Source organism: Balaenoptera physalus (assembly GCF_965194825.1).
Source record: "Balaenoptera physalus genome assembly, chromosome: 10".
Lineage (NCBI taxonomy): Eukaryota > Metazoa > Chordata > Mammalia > Artiodactyla > Balaenopteridae > Balaenoptera > Balaenoptera physalus.
Genome location: NC_138889.1, coordinates 25,725,848 through 25,744,616, shown reverse-complemented (window position 1 = coordinate 25,744,616; position 18,769 = coordinate 25,725,848). Strand labels below are relative to the sequence as shown.

General features: G+C 45.9%; 1 protein-coding gene and 1 long non-coding RNA gene across 9 annotated transcripts in view; both read right to left on the bottom strand.

Moving 5' to 3' along the window:
- Positions 1–18,769, bottom strand: part of LOC309636388 — a 472,824-nt gene that overhangs the window by 187,386 nt on the left and 266,669 nt on the right. The window lies entirely within an intron of this gene.
- The window catches only part of LOC309636366 (uncharacterized protein), a 91,729-nt gene that overhangs the window by 51,487 nt on the left and 21,473 nt on the right, over positions 1–18,769 (bottom strand). Inside the window, exons 2-4 of one of the 8 annotated variants that reach the window (XR_014249979.1) lie at positions 9,954–10,316; positions 9,114–9,356; positions 7,162–7,629 (exon numbers count right to left, since the gene is read on the bottom strand). The exons of 4 other annotated variants lie outside the window; for them this stretch is intronic. The gene's annotated coding sequence lies outside the window, so the exon portion shown is untranslated. Of the gene's footprint in view, positions 1–7,161; positions 7,630–9,032; positions 9,357–9,953; positions 10,317–16,329; positions 16,403–18,769 lie in introns of those variants that run through there. 3 more of the 8 variants (XR_014249980.1, XR_014249981.1, XR_014249982.1) reach the window with 3 other exon arrangements.

The following is an 18,769-nucleotide window of genomic DNA, read 5'->3' as shown; positions in this document are numbered from 1 at the left end:
TGCATTAGTTCTCTACCACAGTCAAGACTTTTTAAAAAGTGTATCATAGTGTAGTGGACACAATTGTGACAGTCTCCTGACCCTCGACCCCCAGTGGCTATGACCATGCTATCAGCCCCTCCTTTGGGTACCTGCTTCTCACCCATCTCCAAAATGAGTTTTTTATTTTATTCTTTTAATAATTTTTTTTTTTTGGCTGCGCCGCATGGCACGTGGCATCTTAGTTCCTCGAGCAGGGATCGAACCCGTGCTCCCTGCCGTGGAAGCACAGAGTCCTAATCACTGGACTGTCAGGGAAGTCCTGAGTTTTTTAAACGGACTGCCAATCACAGAATCCTGCTTCCAATGCACACGGTGTGAGCACATGACTCAATCTGGACAAATCAGAGATTTTTCTGTGTATTTTTACAATTAGAACCAAGAAATGCCAGCTTCTTTCCCTGCAGTGGGGAAGAGATAAAAGGTGGGTGCCTGGGAGTGTTATGGCCACATCTCCAGGCCCATGAACAAAGTCTGTCTTCAGTGGGGAGGATGGAACCAACATTGAGAAAAGCAGAGGTAGCAGATAGAGAAAGAGGAAGTTTGGGCAGCCACTTGTCTCTAAAGCCAGACTGACCCCTGCCCTTCCCTGGCATTCATTACAGGTCAATGATATTTCTTTCTTGATCAAAGTCAGATAAAGTTGGGTTCCTGCCACTGGCAATAGAAAGATTCCTGCCTAATGCACACAAGATGGTGGACTGACTTGCTCAGCCCTTATCCCAACGAGGTTGGAAATAAAATTATAAATTTCCCAGGATCTCTTGTAAACAGAGCTCTGGATATGACTTAGATTCCACAAATCAGAAGAACTCAAGTGAGACTTTGTTTCAGAACAGAGTCAAACAGGAAGAGAGGCAGAGTGTGTAGCATCCAGGTTTGGGTGCTGATCAGGCGGAGCTAAGGCTGTTCTTCAATCAGTAGGTTCCCATTTTGAGATGTGCTTCCTGATTTGACAGCTTTCTGCATTGGGGAGGCAGCTTTCCTGATCATGCCAGCAGCTGAGTGCTCCTAAGACTTGACTGTTATTCATTCCAATAATTTTGCAGCACCTAAACCCCTGTATTAAAACCCTTCCTGCTTGCACTAGGTAGACTGAATTCTATTATTGGTACCTGAACTCTGACTGATACACCTAGCCTGCAGGACACTTCATAGCCTCTTGCTGTCTACTTCTTGTCCTTTTGCCCTTCCTCCTCCTCCTCCTCCTCCATGTTCCAGCCACACTGAATGACTTGGTGTTTCACCAACATATCCATGCTGTGATGCCCACTGGATAACTGGAAATGTGTGTCTATCGCTTGGAAGGGAGTTCTAGGCTAGAGGGATTCAGGAATCAGCTACAGAGAGTGAGAAATAAAACAGTTGGTATGGATGGACTTTAGAGAGGACAAGTAAGAGGATGAGATGGGCAGAAAACAAGCTTCAGGGAATGTCTGTATCTAAGGGGTAGAATGATGAAAGGAACAGTTGAAGGGAGCCGGTGGGGGGGTCAGAGATGCTGGGGGAGAGGACATTGTCACAGAAGCTAAGGAAGAGCAGGATCCCTCACGACATCCACACTGCAGAGAGAGGAGTGGGGAACTCAGGAGAGGTGTTCAGCATGTGGGGTGGATTTCTGATTACTTTCCTCACCGTGTAGTAGGGAAAGAAGCCCAGACGTAGGAGGTTAAGGAATGGGTAGGAAGGAAGCAAAGGTGAAGAATGGAGTGAAGGGAGAGTGATGGTGTCATCACAGATGTTACTATCTTATTATGAACGGGTGCCCTCTGCAAACATTACACACCACACTGACTTCAGTCTGATACGCTTGTGGAATCCTCACCCTAATAGTTTTAATCCTTGTGACATGTGTTCCCACCCCCAATAAAAAAGACAAGAGGAAAAAAAAAGAATAGAGAAAGAAAAAATTTTTAATATATTAAAAATAATTTTAAAATTTAAATTTAATAAATAAAAAAATAAATAAAGGGAGAGAAGGAAGAAAGTTCAGACCACATCCAGTTCCACCTCCCATCTCTAGGCTCCTGTCCCTCTGGCCCTGCCACTCTCCATCATCACAAAAATACCCCCAGCTCCAAAATGCTGTTCACTCTTGGGAAGGTCATAATTACTGTGTTGCCTTCTTGTGTTGGTGCCTGAAAGACCACTCCCCTGTGGGTGGAAGGTCTCCCCTGAACAGGAAAATCCTGGGGTTAACCACCTGGAAGAGGCGGGGTTCAGATGGGACCCAGCACTCAGGGGTGGAGCTCGGGAAGAAACGTCAGTCTCAGTCTCAGCCTCAGACCTTCAAGCTCATCCTCAGTGTCAGAAGGACTAAGCCTGAACCTGTGTGTTGGGCAGGTACAGGTCAGAGATGGTCTCTGCTGCGTCCTGTAGTGGACCAGGAGCTGAAGATACATTAGCTGTATCTGGAGGGCAGATCACCTTGCTGTCTTTATTATGCTTCTCCTTTCTTGGTCCATCTTGTGTCAGCCTTGCAGTGAGCTCCAGTGAAGTGTTCTGCGTCAATCCTCGGGCTGCTGTAAGAGGTCAGATCAGAAGCCCCTGCTCGCAGTGGGACTTCCAGCTTCGGGTTTGTCCCTCCTCACTCTTCCTCCAGGAAACCTCTGATGTCACAGTGTTTCTCTTCCCCAGTGCTGGGTTTGATTCTCACCCCCTCCCAAGGGCCTGTTTGGGGAAAACCATTCCAATCACGCATGCATGGGGTTCAGAGTAACCCCACCTTCCCTACATTCCATACATTCATCTGTTCACTCAACTATTCCTTCAACATGTATGTGTTGAGCATCTTCTCTGTTTGGGACATTATATTAGGCCCTGGAACAGAATGGCAGCAAGACACGTTTCCTCCCTCAAGAAGTTTGCAATCTAGTGATTTCCTAGCTTGTGTGAATAAGGGGACTACAGTAACCTCATTCATGCTTCAGAAACCTCTCTCTACAGTGTTGCTTTGAGTGATGGGGGTGAGCTGGGCACCTGCATGGTCAGTGGACCATGACTGCTGTTGCCACCTCCATGGAGCCTATGCACATTGGCTTTGTGGTCATTCAGGTATGACCCATCCTCACCCACGCTCTCCTACCCAGGCTGAGCTGCCAGGGGGTCACTATGAAACACCATGAAAAGGTGTGTAAAAAATCTCTGAGCCAAACTGAGATTATTTCTTCTGGGAGAGTAGAAACAAGGGAAGATAATCCAGAACAGGATGTTCACACACAGAGAGAGCATGAAAACTAATATATTTGCACACAGACGGAACATTTTAAAATGTGAGCCAGAAAGAAGGTAATTGCTGATTTGAAGATCTGAGGCCTGTGGGGGGAATGGGGCCAAGGGCCCAAGTAGAATTTCAGGGAAGCTTTGGAGGGAAGGAAGGACACATCTCACCCAGGGACAAGAAGGAAGGGAAGAAGAGAAGGACGATCCGGACAGACTGTGATTAGAAGAACAGAGGCATTGCAGGAACTCAGGTACAAAGGGGTAATGGATCTTTCTTCATTGTGACTGTTCAAACTCCAACCACCTTTCTAGTTAGGGGGCTTTTCTTCATGTGCAGTGGTGGCAGAAGCAGTGCCCTTCCCCCCTAAAGAGGCAAAGGGGAGAGAGTCTGCCTTCATCTCACTCTATTCCACCAGCACCTGGAAGCCAGGGTATGACCTGTGACTCACGTTCAATCAGAAGCTCCCCCTAAATCTTTCAGTGTGGTGAGTGTGACCCACAAATGAAGGGGAGGTGTATTAGTTACCTATTGCTGTGTAACAAATTACCCCAAAACCTAGTGGCTTAAAAGAACAAATATTTATTCTTTCCATTTCTGTTGGTCAAGAATTGAGAAGTGGCTTAGCTACGTGATTCTGGCTCAGGGTCTCTCATGAGATTCCCATCAAGATTTTGGCTGGGCCTGCAGTGGGCTGGGGATCCACTTCCAAGAGAGGTGACTCACATGGCCATTAGCAGGAGGCTAAAGTTTGTCACTGGCTGTTGGCTGGAGGCTTCAGTTCTTCTTCTTCCGTTCTTCAGTTCTTCTTTAGGGCTTCTTGAGTGCACTATGGCATGGCAGCTGGTTTTCATGAGAACAACTGATCCAAGAGAGAGAAAGGCAAAAACCACAATGTCTTTTATAACCTATCCTCAGAAGTCACACACTATCATTTGCACAATATCCCATTGGCTATACAGGAAAACCCTATCACTGCAGGCAGAGGGTGAAGATCATCAGGAGCCATTTTGGAGGCTGGCTACCACAGTCACTCATGGTCAGCCAGCTGTCCAGCACAGTGTCCTGCAGTGGTGGCAGTAGGGTCAGAGGCAGCAGCCGTGTTGCCATCCAGCCATACTCCTCCTGCAGCCCAGCCTCCAGACCCCCTTTAAGTCCTGCTTATTTTCCAAACTTGCTCCTCCAGCCTCTTGTGGATTCTGTTGGTCTCTACATCCTTATAAAACCCTTGTTTTGCTAAAGACAACAAGGCTAGTTTCTGTTGTTTGCAATCAAGAGCCCTAAATGGGACAGATGATGTTGATCTCCAGGAGGTTGTTGGTGAGTTCACGTGATGAAAAGAAGGGAGAAGACAGAACTGAGGTAGAGACTTAGAGAGAGTGAAGTTTAAAAAAGGATGCCAAGTGGGACACAAGCTGAAGTATCCAAGAGAAAAATGTAAGAATTGTTGAACAGCCATGAGGATCAACAGGGATTTATGTAAGACTCAACTGAGAGATCAGTGCAAAACAGATTGTTCTTTTTTTGTTGTTTTTTTAATTCAGTAAAACACCCTCTCTTTTTACTATAGGTCCCATTTAGTCATTGAGAAATTACAGACTATGGAGCCCAGACTAACTCAGAAACTTAGGAGGTTTCATATTTTTATTAATTTATTTATTTTGAACCTCAGGTGCAGAGGATTGAGTAAGTCATTCTTACATTTTCCCATTCAAGCCCTCCCTCTTATTTTATGTATCACTTATTCCCTTTTATTCTCATATCCATCTCCCCACTCTCACCCTCACAGTCAATCATTCTAATGGCTCAATGTGTATCTGTTTATTTGTATGTATTAATGCAAATGGGTATTGTTTTGTATGCATGCATTTTTAAATTGTATAAATGTTGTGTGATAGATTTCATTTCACGTCTTACTTTTTTTCATGAGCTCTGCTTTTAAGATTCATCTATGTTGTTATGTTTATATCTAATCAATGGCTGTTAATGGCTGCCGGGCTCCCATGGTGTATATCCACTACATTTTGCCTTCCCATTCTCCAGGAATGGATGCCCAGGATGCACTTACCTCCTCACCATCACCACAAATAACTCTGTCATGAGTATACATGTCCCCTTTGCCATCTATCTCCAGCGCTGGAGTTACTGGGTCAGAGGGTGTGTGTATTCTTAATCTGATGAAGTCATGCCTGATTACTCTCCAGAATGCCTCCACAAGTCCACTCCCACTGGAGATACATGGGGTGAACAGTTTAACTTAAAGATTCATGGCAGTGGCTGGCATGTGGGCATCATAAGAGCAGGCTCTGGGTGTCTCCAACCTAGGTTAAAAGTACCTTTTACTTAGAGCTATACATTAATTTTTTTCTCTCTTTATGACATTTTGTAGGTCCCTCCCAATCCAGTGCCCCCTCCCTGAACAACGCATTCCATGAGAAACCTCAGGATATTATTGTAAAGGAAGAGAAAGGAGTTGACTGATGCAATCTTCCCCTCCAATTCAGTCCTACCCTCATCTTCAGACACATGTGGACACTCATGAACACTGGGAAGCTTTCTAATAAAAATGAGTTTCCCTCAACAGATAACTTGACACTGAGTGTATAGCTTGAGTCCTCCTCTTTTCCCGGCATCAATAAATCAGATGGCCACCAAAACTAAATCCTACACGTCATCTTGGAAAAAGTAAAAGAAAATGACACAAGAGCCAAAGGGAGAGCAGGACAGCACAACAGGCTTTGCTGTTGAACATAACCTGCATAATGCAGGTTACAGAGGATGTGGATTATCTAATGCTGGAAAACAAAGAAGGTGAATTGGCCAAAGCAAATTGGATTTCAGACCACTGCCCCACATAAGCAGAGGGCCCAAAATAGCTTCTCCAATTGTGATCAGTATTCCATCAAAAAAAATAAGCTAACAGTTATTAGGACAGCTATACCTAATGTGTCCAATTTATGGTAGATGAAAATAAGGATCAAAGAGTTCAAATGACTTGCTAGCAATGATCACATTGCTGGTGAGCTGTGGAGATGAAAACCAAATGCAAACTCCAAGCTGGAGTCTGGAAATGTGATTTATAACAATGCACTCATTCTAACAAAATTCCACTGTTGTAAAAGAATTTAAAGCCCAAGTGGAGTTCAGTATAATAGAATCTGATCCAAGTATAATATTCATAGCTACAAGAAACATTTAAAGTAGGACAATAAATTACACATTTCACTTCCAATTCGGGGCAACGTTTACTGGGGAGAAAAGGATAAGAGGAGATAATCTTTGTTTCTTAAGGAAAATCTACAGTTCCTTTCCTCTTTCACCTGTTTAGTCAATAGACGAGATAATTTCACTGGTGGTTTTAAAGCGACTCTCCCAGGTTTCCCTGTGTAGAGATCAGAAGAGGCTGCTGTTTTCCACACCCCACTGTGCACACACATCTCCAGCAACTACTGGGACTCCCCAAGGGCCAGCCTCCCTTGACCCCCCGTGTTCAGAGAGAGACAGGGCAGGGCTTCCAGGCTGGGGATTTGCAGTCCACACTGAGAAGAGGGAGATCAAAAACACTATGGTTCTAGGATCCCAGGCAGCAGTCTGTTACAGAACAGCTGCAAAAAATTTCTGTTTGATTGTAGAGACAGAAGAGACCACCTGCTCCGAAGATGTGCAGTGTCTTGTCGAAACTCCTCCTGAACCCCGGGGAGTCAGTTCAGGTCCAAATCCTGCTGTCTGTGATGCTGCTTCACGTGCCCCACTTTGGGCACTGAATGGGAGGATCCTTCTCATGGTTCCAACCAGCCCAAGGGACTCCTGATGCTGACCTCTGACCTCTGGCCACTCACTGCCCATCTCCCAGCAGGATCCTAAGGGATTAGCTCAGGCATGAATAATCACTCTTGGACATCTTCTCCAGGCTCCTACAGCTTTATTAACGACGAGAAAGAACTTGTACAAGAGGGGATGCAGGTATAAGTGAAGACAAGTAAGAAACTTTAACTCAGATATAGAATCCTCTCTTGATCAGTGTCACCTCCCTGCCAGTGATGAAGATTGCTGAGAAAGTTGGCAGTCGTGGCTCTAGCATGAAGGTTATGTTGCCCCTGGGAGTGATTTGCTCAGAGGAAGACACCATTGACCACCAAGCTTGAAAATTCTGCTGTCCCTGTGCTTAAAGAATACATCTGCTGCCTCTACAGGCTGGGAGTGCCTCCCATCCAGGGCCTCTGGACAAGCCCTGGGAGCTGCCATTAAGGATGGGATCCCAGTGAGAATCAGCTGGAGTGCAGGCGTCCAGGAGGCTAGAGGGGTCCCTGGTAGTGGTGCCAACAGGACAAACTCTCCTGCCAACTCCCTTTCTGATTCAACTTGACTTTCTGTGAAAGAGAGGGCAAGGAGGAAGAAGGTCCAGTTTATCAGACTTTCAATACTTCTTTTGTCCTCCTACCCACTCCCCATCAGGGATTTTCACAATGTCAATCTTTCTCTCTGCTTCCTGGTTCCCCACTTCCAGATTCTCATCTGAAGTCTTCACTTGGATGGCATTGGTGGCGAATGTCTTGATCATTAAGAGCAGGTACTCAGTGACTTGCTAAATTGGCAAAGGCTGGTCTTGTCAAACAAACCCTCAGGACGTCCAGAACCATCCACTGGGGACTTAGGTGAGGCCTGTTAAATCCTCACATTCTTTTTTGCCTTTTTTGTCCCCACCCAACCCCTATCCTCACTCCTAAAAAGGGCAGAATTTCAACTCAGTGGTGCTGAAAAAGATTTGGATTCAGTGGTGTTGCCTTGGAGTAAAGGGGTCATGGGAAGGGCTGACTTATTCCAGAAAGTCCTGCATGTCCTGTCTCCTGCCCACCCCTTGACCTCACTCTTTGTGCTGTGGACACACTTACCTTCTTCCAGTTCCCCAAACATGTTGAGCCCTCGCTCACCTCAGGGCCTTTTCACACTATTCACTTTCCCTGGACACCTGTTATCATTGCTATTTGTATGGCTAATGTACTGGTTTGCTAGGGCTGCCATAACAAAGTGCCACCGACTACGGAAATTATTGTCTCACAGTTCTGGAGGCTACAAGTCTGAGATCAAGGCATCAGCAGCATTGCTTCTTTCTGAGGACTGTGCCCTTCTGAGGCAACTGTTCCAGGCTCTTTCTTAGCTTTTGGTGGTTTGCTGGCAATCTTTGCTGTTTCTTAGCTTGTAGAAGCATCACCCCAATCTCTGCCTTCCTCATCACATGGCGTTTTACCTGTGTACACGCCTGTGTTCAAATTTCCCCCTTTTGTAAAGACACCAGTCATATTATGTAAAAAGGCCCACTCTATTCCAGTATGACCTCATCTTTACTAATTACATCTGCAATGACTCCATTTCCAAATAAGGTCACATTTTGAGGTGCTGGAGGTTAGGGCTTCAAGATATTAATTTTGAAGGGTGGCAATCCAACTCATCACACTGGATCTTTCCCATCTTTCAAGTTCCTAGTGGAAGCATCACATCCCCAGACAAGCTCCTTTAACTCTCCTATCCATAGCGTCTCCACCACCAACCCTGGCTGTCTCATGGATCACAACGGTCAACCTTTGCTGGTTTACTCATTCATTTCTGTTTTACTGAGATTGGAAGATTGGAAGTGGGGAGGGGGAAACACGTCTGTCCTCCTTTCCACCAGACCCCCCAGGGCCCAGCACACTGAGTGGTTCTGTATCCTGTGCTTTGTGAACCATAGTGAAGTTTGAGGTGAAAGGAGAATTCAGTACTGATCTTAACTTTATTAAATTTTGGATATTTTATTCATAAAGGATTTTTTGCATTAATTTTGATTTTTAAAATATTATATCAAAATAGCATTTACCTTGATTACTGAGTTTTTTGGTGCCCCCTTATATTTCATGCCAGAGGCAAGTGCCTCACTCACTTCATCTGAGTCCTGATCCCGTGTCTGTATCATTGGAAATGAAGAAAAAAGGAAGCAGGTCCTTAGCCAGCGAGGACCAAGAGACTCTTCTCATTGTGAAAGGAAACAGACAGAAGATGATCCTCTGCAATAGAACTAGGTGGCAATGGACTTGAGGAAAACTGAGGCAAGAGTTGAGTCCTAGAAACCCAAGGAAGACACATCATCCTTTTCAATTCCTTGTCCCTCATAGTAAAAAACAATTATTTTTGTCCCAACGACCGCATTCCCCTCTCCCCCTCTGGCCTCAAAGCGGTCGAGGCCCCAGTGCAGATGTCACCCCAATTCTGCCCAGCCTCAGCTGCAGAGAGCCAAGTGGGAACCCAGGCTCCTGAGGCAGAGGTCTCTCCCCCATCCCCTACCTTCTCCAAGGTGCTGACACCAGGGTGGAGCCAGGGCTTCTGACACAACTATATCGCTGAGTGGCAGGGATTTCCCCAGAAAGTGTAAGGATTGTTGGGCTTCCAGGTGAGAGGGAAGCTCAACGCACCTTCCCGGGCACCAGCTCCTCAGCCAGTAACCACAGCACTGCCGATCCCTCTCTCTGCAGGGCCTCTTCACCTCCGCTGGCGCCCCCTTCCTGTCCCACCTCCCCTGCCACACTTCCCTCCTTGTCCCTTCCTTGCAGCCAGAATGAGACATGGCGCCTTAGAGACAGGTTTATTCTTCCAGCTCCCCACAAGAGTCATTTCGACGTTAAACAACTCTCCATAACCCTGTTTCTGGGTGATAGATTACCTGGAAAGGTGAAAAGTGAGGAATGATATCTCCCTGGTGCTGAGTGGGGCTTCTATGCCAGAGGTGCTGGGAGCTGGGAGGGGAGAGATGGCTCTGGAGCTGCCCCCTCACTTAACATCAGAGATGCTCACCTAGCAGCCTGGGAAGGTGGCACCCACCCCAGGCCTGCATGTGGAGCAGCTCAGCAGCCCAGGGGGCCCTGCTCAAGTGCAGTGGCTCTTTTACGAGTCCAGGGCCAGCTTCGTCTCTTTGCCTGGAGCCAGCAGTTTCTTGAGCACTTAAGGGCCTCAGCTTCTTCCTGTGGGGCCTGACAGTGAGCCACTCTGGCAGAGGGGTCTTCTTAGAGCCAGGTACCTCTTCCACCTGGAAGGAGTCGGGAATTTGAATTATTCTGTCTTTGAAGCCCACACTGTGTGGGAGCTAAAGGGGAGAGGCATCGTGGTACCCTAGACCTGGAACCAGAGACTTGCTCTCCCCCTGGGAAACTCAGTTTTATTTACTCAAAGGATAACAATGCCGCCTCCTCTGGGTGAGTTGTTGTGAGGGTTAAATGTGTGATGTACATGAACGTGCCCAAATTGTTCTGTGAATGCTACACACACACACACACACACCTCCAAAGGGGCCACTGGGAATGGTCACACCACAGGGGCCTGGGCCATCTGGAGCCCTTTACTCTCATGCCCAACCCCATCTGGAGGGAAGAGTGTGTAGACCCTGCATCCCCTCTCCTTTTTTCTGGGCTGGACCACTTTGGATGCTGCCTTTCAGAGCCGGAGTTCTAGACATCTTTGCTTAGGAACCACCTGCCTTTGCTGGGCCTTCTGCCATGTTTGGATCGAATGCATTCAGTGGCCTAAACAGGACCAAGAGAGAAATGTTTAGTTTTCCTTTTTTATCTCCAACAAACAGCCAATTGTATTTTATTTTTTCAGATTCTTGGCCCATTAGGATTCCACTGCCTGACTGGCTAAGAGAGACATAGGTGAGGGAAAGGCTTGGAGACTCTGGACTGCCCAGGCTCCAGGAGGAAGCTGAGTTTGACTTCAAGGGATCAAGGCAGAAGACTAAAAGAGGCAGATAGAAAGGAGCTCCAGAAACCCCTCCAGGGCCAAGGGCATCTCCCCGCCAGGTCCACAAGGCACAGGGGAGAGAAGGCACAGAGTCAGGAATGGCAAAGCACTTTCAGAGTCAGCCAGTAGGCCTCCTCATCCAATGTTGAAAACCATTCATCATTCACTCATTCATTCAACAAGCAACTTTTGCTTATCTAATCTCTGCCTGTGTATTTGGTGACCAGAAAGGAAGCTCACCATTTCCCCTGGCCTGATCTTCAAACACAAATGAGAGAATCTGGGTTCATCAATGCTTTCAAAGATTTCCCCTAGAGTATAAACTCCATGAACTCAAGGTCCAGTTGTGTTTTTCTCCCTGCTGCATCTCTTGTGCCTAACTCATAGTTGTCACTCAATAAATATTTGTTGAATGAATAAATGGATGAATGCATGATTTAATGAAATACCCTAATGTCAGAAAAGAGCAAATTCATACCTCCAGAGCTCTAGGGGCATGACCTGATGACTGAGCAGCAAGAAAAAAATTGGAAGTCTCAGTTGCTTTCTTAACAATTCATGCAAAAAAATTGTACTTTGCATCAAAATATATCCTTATTTATTTTTACTATAAAAATGAGGTTTTAATTGACTCACCAAAGGGTACAATTTGCATGTACTTTGTAGTTTTGCCCCAGGCACACTGCCACATGCCCCTGGTGGTACACACAGCTGATGGTCTGGGAGCCTGTTGCCAGGCGATTTCCTGATTCCACCCCTGCATCCTGTTGTCCAAATCCTGCATCCTCCTTCTGATGCCATTCCATCTCACATACTACCTCTTGCTCTGGCCCACTCCACGCCTAGATTCTACTCTCAGGCAAAGCCTCCCAGGTGCAGCAGGAAGTAGCACTCTTCTTGCCACATTTTTTCTTTCATAAAACTCTAGCTGAGGCCATGAATAATTGGTTCTTTCTGGAGAGGGACTGATAATCTGTCTTTCTTGGAGCTATTACTAAGCTGGCCTGGCAAGTGGACAAATGTTAAGAGGAGAAAATGGAGCAGTGGCCAGGGTAGGCAGTGAGCTCAAGATAATGGAGTCAAAAGCTACAGAGAGGTCCCCTTCTGGCAGCCAGGATATGAATCATGTCAGTCCTGGAGGAGTCGCAATTCATAGCCCTCCTGCACTCCCCCTGCAGCTGGACCTGCTCAGTCTGGACCTGGGCAATTTGACTCTCACTGCTGAAGAGGTCTTGCACCAGGGTATGGTGGACACACTGCCACCCACCTGTGTGAAGTAATGTGAAGGGCAGCAAAGATCCCAGTCAACAGCACCAACCTCTGAATGAGCAGCCACTGTTGAACTTACTATAAACCTAGCACAGTGCTGGGCCCTGGGGCTGGCCCCTGCCCTCCATTAGTTCACAACCGGAAATGTCCACATCCCCAGCTCTGACCTGAACTGACACCCCTCAGAATCACTCCTATAGTCCAAGGCACCCTGTTAGACCGGAAGTGTGCTACCCAGGAGGTTGAAAAATCAGTCCTTGTCAGGGCATTATGTCCTTTGTTTGCAGAGCATTTTCATGTTCATATGTCATCTAATCCTTAGAATCATCTTGTAAGTTTATTTTAGTAATATAAACTTAAATAAGAGATTCCTCCAAACTCACAAATCTAGAAGGTGGCAAGCTGTGATTCAAACCCAGCATTTTCTAAGAACAGAGCGCTTTCTCTTTCCTCTACTCCACGCTTGAGAGAGAAGAGGTAAACGTTGACATGATGAGATGGCAGGAGCTGTGTGTGGAATGGGTCTCAGAAGGGGGTTCAGCTGGGCAGGATGTCATTATGGGTGGCTCTGAGCAACTTTATGACAGTCTGAGGGCCCTGGGACCCTGGAAGCCGCTGAAAAGGGAGAAGAGCTGCCAGCTGAGCCTGGGACATGTTTGTCCATATTTCTTCCTGGGACTAAGACTACTAGAGATAAAATTCCCAGATGTGCATAAGCGCCTGAACACTTGGATAGTAATGACATAGAGATTAATTAGGTGGCGTTTGTTTTGTTTCTTTGAATGTGTATGCAGTGACAATGAGCTTCACACTACTGGGTGCTTCTGGTCCTTGGAAGCCTGTGATCTATGAGCTACGTGTGTCTTCCATATGTTTTCTTTCTTCTGCCTGGGGAGGGGGCAAGCATCTTCCTTTGCACGACAGCTCCCCACTGTGATTAGGAAGGTAGGTGCCCACAATACTCGTTTACTATCCCTCTGACAAGGTGGTTGACTGATTGAGTGTCCCATTTGCCTCAAGGACAAACAGGTGACACAGAATAAAGAGTACTGGTCTTTTTCAGGTACACTCTATCCATGTCAAGGATGGCATTCCTATTTCCCATCACTTAAACCCTTTTTATGCCCTTTTGTTTTATACGCAGTTCTCTCTTTTGGTTTGCTTTTCCTGGGATGTTCACCATGGAATTGCTGTCCTCTTGATGACAAGGAAGGTTCCCTACTGTGATTGTGGGGGTGGGGGGAGAGAAAGAGAGAGGGGGGTGGAGAGAGAGAGAGGGGGAGACCATGATATCCCTATATCGTCAGGCTGAGCTATTAGAGTGTCCTCTGAGACCCTTGAAATCTCCAAGTTGCCTTCCGATGAGGTTCTTCATATGTCCATGATGGAAAGACAATTTCTCTAACACACACACACACACACACATACACACACACACACACACACACACACACACACCATAGTATCTGCACAGTAAGTGTGTGGCCATCCCAGAAGGACCAGGATTAGGTGTGGCATTGATTCTAAACTCCCAACAGCACTTCCTTTTCCCCAGCCCATCTCTCATGGAGAAGACCTGAATTCTGTTTCCCTGACAACCAGACTCCCTCTCTCCCCATATTTTTAATGCTGTGGTGATAAGGTGTATTTAAATCCAGCAGCCATGTTCCCATGGTGATAGAAGACCCCCAGTAAGTTGCCATGGGAACAGGAGATGGCTTTGAAAGAGGATAAAAGTAAGTCGGCTTTGCCAGCGATGACAGCAAAGTTAGAAGCAGAGAGGCTGGAGAATATGGCTCAAGAAGGCATCAGGTCATGGGTAACGGTCCAGCTTAGTCTATCTGAGGCCAGCAGGAGGTCGGCAGGGGAAGGGGGAATGTGACACCAAGCTTCCAGTTCTGTTTGCGAGACAACTCTGAGCAAAGCAATGTGACTGCTGGAATTTAAAGACAAGTTCCGTCCATTTGCTCTGATTTGCTATTTTCTCTTGTCTCTCGTCTTCTGAAAGGATTTTAAGAAATAGAAGAACTTGGCGGGGCAACTGAAATGTGAAGACCAGAAGAATGTAGGCATTTGTTTTCTTTAGTGGCTCCATGACATGGAAAAACTAGCTTCCTCTGAGTTCTGAGATCTGGTACCCCAGAACCAAGCAGCGTTACCCCTACTTTGTCTTTTCCCCAACATTTTATTATTTCCAAACATACAGCATAGTTGAAAGAATTTTACAGTTACCACATGTATACCCATCACCCAGGTTGTACCATTAACATTTTACTATATTTGTTCTGTCACATATCTATCCATCTGTCCGTCACTCTTTCCCTTAACTGATTTCACACAGCTAGTAGGTGAATAGGATTCAAACCAGGTCAGTTCCTTGCCAAAACCTCTTTCCTTTGCATTATACCATATTTAGGGTGACCAGCCATCCCAGTTTGCCCAGGAAAGGACTAGGAGTGGTCCTGGGACACAGAACTTGCAGTTTTAACATCAGTACAGCCCAGGGGAGTTTTACCCTGTAATCCCTATATAGAATATTTTGAGGAATTAAAGGTGTAGTTAAGGGGGAAGGGACCCCAGGTAAGCAGACATGCAGCAACTTCATGTGTAAATAACTATAAGTAGATAGAGAGACAAAACTGAGTGTTGGAGAGGATATGGAGCTACCGGAACGCTCACACATTGCGGACAGGAGTGCCAATTGTTACAGCTCCTTGGAATGTGGGGTTTGGAAGCATCTACTAAAGCTTAAACATACACATACCCTATGACTCAGCAATTCCACTCCTAGGTGTACCCCCCAAAATGAGAGCATATGTCCACCAAACAACAACAATAACAAAACCCCAATGTGTAAAGAATGTTCAGGGCAGCTTTATTCGTGTTAGCCCAAACTAGAAACAATTCAAATATTCATCAAATATCTATTCAGGAGAATAGATAAATTCTATATATTCCTGAAATGAGCTACACAGTGTTAAAATAAGAAACCTATTGATACATGCAACAACATGGATGAATCTTCAAAATATAACGCTGAATGAAAAAAAACACGCATGAGAGAGTACATACTGGATGATTCCATTCATATGAAAGTCTAGAAAAGACAAATCTCACCTACAGTGATAGATGTGAAAATGGGGTTACATCCAGGCAGGGAGGAAGTGTTGTGGACATGGTAGGGGAGGGCGCTGGGTGGACGATTATATGGTATATTCACAAAAAAACATTCACTGAGCTGTACGGGTAAGATTAGTGTACACTTTACTGAGTGTAGGTTATATCTCAATACAAATTTTTTCAAAAAGTTTAAAAAGGCAGACATTAGAACTCCAAAAGCAAAAATAAAAGTGAAAAGTATAGGGAGAGAGCAGTAAATGGTGGAGCTGAGAGCAAAAGCTACAGTGTGGTTGCCAGCAAGCCCAAAGGGGGCTGGAAAACACTAGAGTGCATTACCAAATTACTCTTTCACTCTGGAAATTTGATCTGTGAGTCTGTCAGTACCAGGAATTTTACATCACACTATGAAGAGCCAAAGCAAGTGGTTTGAAATAGAAAAGTACTGTATTTTAAGAGTAGAAAAGTCACCTTCTGTCCTTAAACAGGAAAGAGCAAAAAGGTTTTTCTCTTGTCTGAACTGAGGAATTATTTTGGAAAAAAGAACAAAAAGACATTACCCTTGGGGCAGATTCTAGGGAATTAAAATCTGGAAACAAAGGCAAAGCTGTTTCTGTCTTTCCACTCCTGAGGAAAGAACCTAGTCTGGGGAATTTCCATCCCCCTAGCACAGGAGGGGCATCTGCTGGGGACAGATGACCTCAGATCTCAGCCCGAGTCACCTCTAACTCTGCATGTCTGGAGCCAGCCCCGATGGGGCCAGGGTTGGGGTAGCCACATCTGTGCCTTCTGTGTACGCATGCCAAGCTTTCCACCAATTTCCAGGTGCCCTAGGAAGTCAGGGACAGCAGTTTGGAGGCACATTGCACAGAGATTTCCTCCCTGGGTGTTTTGCTCCTCAGAAATGAAAAACTCACTCTGCTTTTGGTAGCTCCTGGTTCCCGCAGCAACCATCCTCTTCAAACAAAGCCTCTCCTGCCCCACAGAAACCTGGGGAGGACAAGGGCAGGAGACAGGTAACTACCTCATGCCCTCTGGGCCCCACCATCCCAGATACCTCAACTGCATCATTTCATTTTGTCTGGATTAATTTTGCTTTGCTGCATGATTCTCACTTCCTGTCTGGAGCCCAAAGGACATAACTAGAGGATCCTTCCAGAGAGGAACACTAATTGTTAATACCTTTAACATGCCTGCTTCTCTCAGTGAGAGCAGGAAAAATATATATTTTCATATCACATCTATATCCATCTATATATTTTTAACATGTCATTGTGCCACTTTGCCCAGGATTGTCATTTTAAGTGGTTGTTTGGCCTCACTCCAGGGCTTGATGCATCAGGGTCAGGTGGCCTCTAAGGCAGCTGTAATTTTTATGCTGAGCTCCCAGAATGCGATGGGTTCACTTGGGGAGATTTTGCCACATTGCAGAGAGCTGGAGTGAGTGGCTCTCAACTGAAAGGGCACAGCTTTTAAAGAGAAGGAGAGTCTTGTGCTTTTTCTCTCTCTTTTCTCTGGTAAAGAAGAAAAAACCTCTGCCTGGACTGAGGGATTATTGCAAAAGAGACTCAAGAAACACGTGTGCAAACACCCCAACCAAAGATCCCTGGGATGTGGTTATTTTTTTCTTTTTTCTTTAATTGAAGTATAGTTAATTTACAATGTTGTGTTAGTTTCTGGTGGACAGCAAAGTGATTCATTTGTATATGTATACATATTCTTTTTCAGATTCTTTTCCATTACGGTTTATTACAAGATATTGAATATAGTTCCCTGTGCTATACGGTAGGACCTTGTTGTTTTTCTATTTTATGTATAGTAGTGTGTATCTGTGAACCCCAAACTCCTAATTTATCCCCCACTCCCTACTTTCCCCTTTGGTAACCATAAGCTTGTTTTCTATGTCTGTGACCTGGAGGTAACACTATTAACTGGAGTCAGAAGGCGAATGGAAATGTAGCCCTGAGTGTTTGTGCACCTAGAAGTGATTTAGGATTGAGGCAAAGAGCCTCGATGTTTAAGGGCCACTGGGACCTGCAGGTGTGTCAGCCCTTCCCAGGTAACTACCTGCCCTCCTGCCTATAAGAAGGAGGCTCCATGGCTTCGGTGTGGGAGTATCAGGAGTCCTCCAGGGTCCCGAGCTTCTCTCTGGGGCCGAAGGGAATGTACCCAGAAGCGATGAAGAAGGTAGATAATGGATTGTCCAGACCACAGAACACCTGGCCTTTAGACTAGGGGCTAAAGAAAGCAGAAGTGGGCTTTAAATTCTCCTATAAAGGGGCATCATCAGAACCACTCTCCTCTCTTCAACTTTGGGGACCAGGATCCAGCTCCAGCTCTTCCAGGCTCTCATCTCCCTCCTCCCTCCAGGCTGGCCTGAAGCTTCCAGCTCTTGGGCAACTGTTCCTGGCCCCTCAGATTATCTCCTATGGTACAGCCCCCCCTCTCTCCAAGTGGCTATTTAGAGTCAGGGAAAGAAATGGAGGAAAAAAATTCTTATTAAATATGTGTATTTCTGCTATCCCTTCTGGTGGGATAATCCCTAACAAACCACAGCTGCAGAAGACCAACTGAGCAAATGACGAAAGGATATAAATATCTTGAATTACTGTATCTCAAATTCAGTTTTCCTGCTGCAGTCCCAAAGAGCCAGATTTAATTTTTAAAAGAGACTTGAGAGAAGAAGCTTGGGCTCCTGACAAGGCTTTAGATACACAGTAAATGAAATAACACCTTAGGTTGAGTCAGCAGCATTGTCCTGTGGCTGAAAGTGAATGCATGTGTTTTTGCAAGTGTGCGCGTGTGTGTGTGTGTGTGTGTGTGTGTGTGTGTGTTGGTGGTCATGAAGAAGAAGTCTGGAGAGCTATGAAGATAAGCTTTACCACTTAACATTCTGATTTCCACACCCCTGGTATAGGACATTTGTTTACATGAGGTGGGAAGGGAAATTAAACAATGATTTTCAAATCCCTCAAGAGCTATTATGTAGCAAATGCCATCCAGCTGTTCTCCACCTCCTGCCCCCATTTCCCATCTGCTGCGTATTTTAGGTGGGGCTTACAGGACAGGACCACTCACCATCTTTTGGTTGGCAAAGTCCCGGGTAGTTTGGCATGTGGGTTCTGTATAGACTGTCTCCTTGGAGATGGAGTTGGCAGGACCTGGCCTTTCCAAATGGACTGGAATCTGAGTCTATACCATCTGGGTGGTAGGCTCTGCATAGCGGGTGCCTGGACCCAAAGCCAATATGAATAGTGCATTGGCCCTCTCAGGGCACAGTGCCATGCTGCTTGTGCCAGATACCAGAGTCAGTCTCTGGATCCCCTGGGAGCAGTTAAGAAAAGATCAAGACTGGTG